Source organism: Macaca mulatta, chromosome 15 (genome assembly GCF_049350105.2).
Source record: "Macaca mulatta isolate MMU2019108-1 chromosome 15, T2T-MMU8v2.0, whole genome shotgun sequence".
In the NCBI taxonomy this organism is placed as follows: domain Eukaryota; kingdom Metazoa; phylum Chordata; class Mammalia; order Primates; family Cercopithecidae; genus Macaca; species Macaca mulatta.
Window position 1 is genome coordinate 63,355,394 of NC_133420.1, and position 6,028 is coordinate 63,361,421.

The following is a 6,028-nucleotide window of genomic DNA, read 5'->3' on the forward strand; positions in this document are numbered from 1 at the left end:
TACTAAAGCCCTTAGCTGCAGCTAAGAATGAGCTTCTCGAAAGGGTGTCCCATGGCTTGCCTTGCAGTCACCCGACCCTTTTTGTTTTGGTGTTTTCCTTTTGGTGAGTGGGACAAAGACCATAGGAGCTGGCACCTTGAGCCACTCTTCCTTTTGCTGTTTACATAAGTGTCAAACAGTCTGATCTAAAAGTAGCCTGTTGTACCTTTCCCTTTCAACCAGGCAGGCCTTGTCCTTGTCCTTGTGTGTGCTCGACAAATAGGAAAGACCAAGAGGCAGATGTTGGATCAGTGTATTGCCCAGGCACTCCGCTCATTACTAGCCCATCTGACCCCTACATCTGCAGCCTGAAACCCAGTGATGAGAAAATTCTCCATGTTACAACCCTCATAAATGGCATTAACCTCTTTTAGAAGAAGATGGATTGCAAATGATTTTTAGATGTTCTTGTGGATAATACTTGCAGTATCTACACATTTAACGTTTGTTCATATTGCCATCATTGCAGAACCCAGGGGTAAAAAAGCTGCGAGTTGGAGGAGGAATCTTTGCTTCTCCAAAGGAGACTTCTCTCCTCTCTTGCTCTCTCAGGAAAGAGGGGACTCTAAAGTAGTTCACTTACGGTGGACCATGCAACATGGCTAAAAATGAGGCCTGCCCAGAGCCCGAGGCTTGTCACAACTTCCTCTGTCATTCTGTGAAACTTAGCCTTAAACAGACCAGAGTTTTGCCTGGCTAAAAACTGTATTCTCTGCTTTATCTGAAGTGAAATGTATTTCTCCTGTTCCAGCCAGTGACCAATGCAATCACCTTATCCTAGAAAAAAAGTAAATTGTAAGCACCCTCAAGATGCATTCACTTTCAAAGTTTTATTATTTACTGGCTCACAAAGTAAGAATGCACATTGTAAAAGAATGTGCAAGGCTGGGCGTGGTGGCTCGTGCCTGTAATCCCAGCACTTTGGGAGGCCAAGGTGGGTGGATCACGAGGTCAGGAGATCAACACCATCCTGGCCAACATGGTGAAACCCGGACTCTACTAAAAACATAAAAATTAGCTGGGTATGGTGGTGCACACCTGTAGTCCTAGCTACGCAGGAGGCCGAGGCAGGAGAATCGCTTGAAACCGGGAGGCAGAGGTTGCAGTGAGCCAAGACTGTGCTACTGCAGTCCAGCCTGGCGACAGAGCGAGATTCCGTCTCTCAAAAAAAAAAAAAAAAAAAAGTGCAAAACACAAAAAGTAGAAATAAACACACAAAAAAATCCGTCTCACATCTACAAGAAGGCAACAACTGTTAATATTCTAAGATACTTCCCTTTTTTCCTTTACACAAGCACAACTCTATATGTAATCTTGTACCTCACCTTTTGATTCACATCATTTCATATTTTTCCATGACTTCACATTGTAAATATTATGTTGACTAACTGCATAGTGATTTGTGGATGCATCAAAATTTATCTAACTCTTCCTCAAACATGGCACCTATGTTAAGAAGCTTGTCGCTTTTGACACAAGCTATCTGAATGAGTGACAGATGGTATGGTGTGGTTGAAACAGCAGTGACTTTGCAGTCACATTTTTTGACCCATGTTTGAGATCTGGTCAGCCACTTGTAACTTGTTTGTGTGACTTTAGGTAAACTGCTTAATTTCTCTGAGCCTCAATTCCTTTCCCCATCTATAAAATAGGACCGGTAACTTCTACTTCACTGAGTTGTTCTTTTTTTTTTTTTTTTTTTTTTTTTTTTTTGAGACGGAGTCTGGCTCTGTCACCCAGGCTGGAGTGCAGTGGCGCGATCTCGGCTCACTGCAAGCTCCGCCTCCCGGGTTTACGCCATTCTCCTGCCTCAGCCTCCCGAGTAGCTGGGACTACAGGCGCCCGCCACCTCGCCCGGCTAGTTTTTTGTATTTTTTAGTAGAGACGGGGTTTCACCGTGTTAGCCAGGATGGTCTCGATCTCCTGACCTCGTGATTCGCCCGTCTCGGCCTCCCAAAGTGCTGGGATTACAGGCTTGAGCCACCGCGCCCGGCCCACTGAGTTGTTTTAAGTCAGTAGTTGACAGACTATAGCTCAGGAGCCAATTCCAGGCCACTATCTGTTTTGGTAAAAAAAAGTCTCAAAGGCACACAGCCATCTCCATTCATTTATACGTTCATTTACATATGGCTGCTTTTGTACCACAAGAGCAGAACAGAGAAGTTGTGACAGAGACATGGCCTGCAAAAATATCTGGCTCTCTATAGAAAAGATTTGATGACCCCTATTCTAAATAATGGACGTGAAAGTAATTCTGTAGACAGAAAAAAGCCTAACCAAATGTGAAAGATTATTCTTGGCAGAGCCCACAGTAGGTGCTCATTAAACATTTGTTCTAAGGATGTGTAGCTAGATGGAGAATTTTATTCACCAGAATCCCTGCAGAATGAGTCTCTGTTCAAGAGAAGCATGAAGGAGGAGGTAATTCAGAAGAGCATCAGCATGGGGTGAGAACCCTGTGCAGAGGAAGAGGAACAGAGATTTTTAACACCTGGGAAACTATAAGGACAAGGAGAACTGCGTGAAGATGTTTAGAAGTTTTCTGGATGATGCTCTGAATAAAACTCCTATGCAGCCCAATTAAAGTAATCCACAGTAAAGATCAACATGGTTCTTTAAGACTTTCAGAGTAAGACCAGTGTTTATTTAACTTCAACTCAATGTAGGGATTGGATCAAAGGACTATAGCTTTCAAATAGATTATCAAATTGACAGAATAAAAATAACAACTCAGGCTGGGCATGGCAGCTCAAGCCTGTAATCCCAGATCTTTGGGAGGTCAGAGCAGTAGGATCCCTTGAGCCCAGGAGTTTGAGATCAACCTGGGCAACACAGTGAGACTTCATCTTTATATTTTAAAATAAGTCAATTAATTAAATAAAAATAAAAATGGGTGTGGTGGATAATGCCTGTAATCCCAGCACTTTGGGAGGTTGTGGCAGGCGGATCACTTGAGGTCAGGAGTTTAAGACCAGCCTGGCCAACACGCTGAAACTACATCTCTACTAAAAATACCAAAATTAGCTAGGGGCCGGCGCGGTGGCTCATGCCTGTAATCCCAGCACTTTGGGAGGCCGAGGCAGGCGGATCACCTGAGGTCGGGAGTTCGAGATCAGCCTGACCAACATGGAGAAACCCTGTCTCTACTAAAAATACAAAATTAGCCGGGCATGGTGGCACATGCCTGTAATCCCAGCTACTAGGGAGGCTGAGGCAGGAGAATCGCTTGAACCTGGGAGGCGGAGGTTGCAGTGAGCTGAGATCGCGCCATTGCACTTCAGCCTCGGCAACAAGAGTGAAACTCCGTCTCAAAAAAAAAAAAAAAAAAAAAGTGTGTGCCTGTAGTCCCAGTTACTCAGGAGGCTGAGGCAGGAGAATCACTTGAACCCAGGAGGTGGAGGTTGCAATGAGCCGAGACTGTGCCACTGTACTCCAGCCTGGGCGACAGAGCAAGACTTTCGTTTCAAAAAAAAAAAAAAACCAGCCCTAATACTGAATTTATAACACAAAATTTTAATTATTAGCACTCTCCCATAAAGCACAGGGAAGAATATCTTATTTAATAAAAAGAGGATAATATTTCACTGGGCAGGCTGGGCACAGTGGCTCACGCTTATAGTCCCAGCCCTTTGGGAGGCTAATGAGGGCAGATTGCTTGAGCCCAGGAGCCTGAGCAACATGGCAAAACCTCATCTCTACAAAAAATGCAAAAATTAACCTGGTGTGATGGTGAGCTCCTGTGATCCCAGTTACTCAGGAGGCTGAAGCACAAGAATCACTTGAAACCAGGAGGTAGAGTTTGCTGAGCTGAGATCGTGCCATTACACTCCAGCCTGGGCGACACAGCAAGACTATGTCTTAAAAAAACAAAAAACAGGCTGAGTGAGGTGCCTCACGCCTGTAATCCCAGCACTTTGGGAGGCTGAGGCGGGAGGATCACCCGAGGTCAGGACTTCAAGACCAGCCTGGCCAACATAGTGAAACCCTGTCTCTACTAAAAATACAAAAATTAGCTGGGGTGGTGGTGCCTGCCTGTGATCCCAGCTACTCAGGAGGCTGAAGCTGGAGAATCACTTGAACCTGGGAGGCGGAGGTTGCAGTGAGCCAAGATTGTGCCACTCTACTCCAGCCTGGGTGACAGAGTGCAACTGTGTCTCAGAAAAATAAACAAATAAAAATAAATAAATAAAAACAAAAACAATTTAAAAAAATAGTAGTAAGGTCAGACTTTTGATCATATTTTTTTTTTGTGAGTTCCCTAGTGCTATTCTGCCAATTTTTCTATTGGACAGCTTTTTCTCCCCCATTGCTGATTTGTAAGCTCTCAAGTGATGTCCTATAGGCAGTCTATGGGCAGTATATTAAATATCGGATATTTTTGTTTATTTATTTATTGAGACAGTGTCTTGCCATGTCGCCCAGGCTGCAGTGCAGTGGCAAGATCACACAGTTCATTGCAGCCTCAAACTCCTGGACTCAAAGCAGTCCTCCCAGTTCAGCCTCCTGAGCAGCTGGGACTACCAGCATGTGCCACCAAGACCAGCTAATTAAAAAAATTTTTATGGTAGAGATGGAGTCAAACTATGTTGCCCAGGCTGGTCTTGAATTCCTGGCCTCAAGTGATTCACCTGCCTTGGCCTTCCAAAGTGCTGGGACTATAGGTGTGAGTCACCATGCCTGGATATTTTTACTGGGAGGAGGGGGTGTCTGTCAAGATTAACCAAGAGGAAGTGAAAAAACATAACGCCGAGCGCGGTGGCTCATGCCTGTAATCCCAGCACTTTGGGAGGCCGAGGCGGGCGGATCACAAGGTCAAGAGATCGAGACCATCCTGGCCAACATCCCTGTCTCTACTAAAAACACAAAAATTAGCTGGGAATGGTGGCACACGCCTGTAATCTCAGCTACTTGGGAGGCTGAGGCAGGAAAATCGCTTGAACCCGGGAGGCGGAGGTTGTAGTCAGCCGAGATCATGCCACTGCACTCCAGCCTGGGCGACAGAGCAGGACTCCATCTCAAAAAAAAAAAAAAAAAAAGAAAAAGCATAACAATTATCCATGAAAGCTGGCAAAGTGGTGCACACTTTTAGTTCCAGCTACTTGGGAGGCTGAGGCAGGAGGATCGCTTGAGCCCAGGTCTAGTCTGGACAATATAGCAAGACCCCACCTCTAAAAAATATTATCCATGGGCCGGGCGCAGTGGCTCAAGCCTGTAATCCCAGCACTTTGGGAGGCCGAGACGGGCAAATCACGAGGTCAGGAGATCAAGACCATCCTGGCTAACGCAGTGAAACCCTGTCTCTACTAAAAAATACAAAAAAACTAGCTGGGCGAGGTGGCAGGCACCTGTAGTCCCAGCTACTCGGGAGGCTGAGGCAGGAGAATGGCATGAACCCGGGAGGTGGAGCTTGCAGTGAGCTGAGATCCGGCCACTGCACTCCAGCCTGGGCGACAGAGCAAGACTCTGTCTCAAAAAAAAAAAAAAAAAAAAAAAAAAAAAATTATTAATGGATCCACTCCTTTATCTGCCTGAAAAAAGAGGGTCCTGCCCTGGCACACTTAGAACTGCTCTCTCCTGCCTCTCTATAAAGATGGAGGAAAGGGAGAAGACGACTTTTTTTTTTTTTTTTTTTTTTTAAACAGACTTTTTAGTTAAGAGAGAAAAAAGAGCCGGGCGCGGTGGCTCAAGCCTGTAATCCCAGCACTTTGGGAGGCTGAGAAGGGTGGATCACGAGGTCAGGAGATCGAGACCATCCTGGCTAACACGGTGAAACCCCGTCTCTACTAAAAATACAAAAAAATAAGCCGGGCGAGGTGGCGGGCGCCTGTAGTCCCAGCTGCTCGGGAGGCTGAGGCAGGAGAATTGCGCGAACCCGGGAGGCGGAGCTTGCAGTGAGCGGAGATCTGGCCACTGCACTCCAGCCTGGGCGACAGAGCGAGACTCCGTCTCAAAAAAAAAAAAAAAAAAAAAGAGCAGACTGGATGTGAGG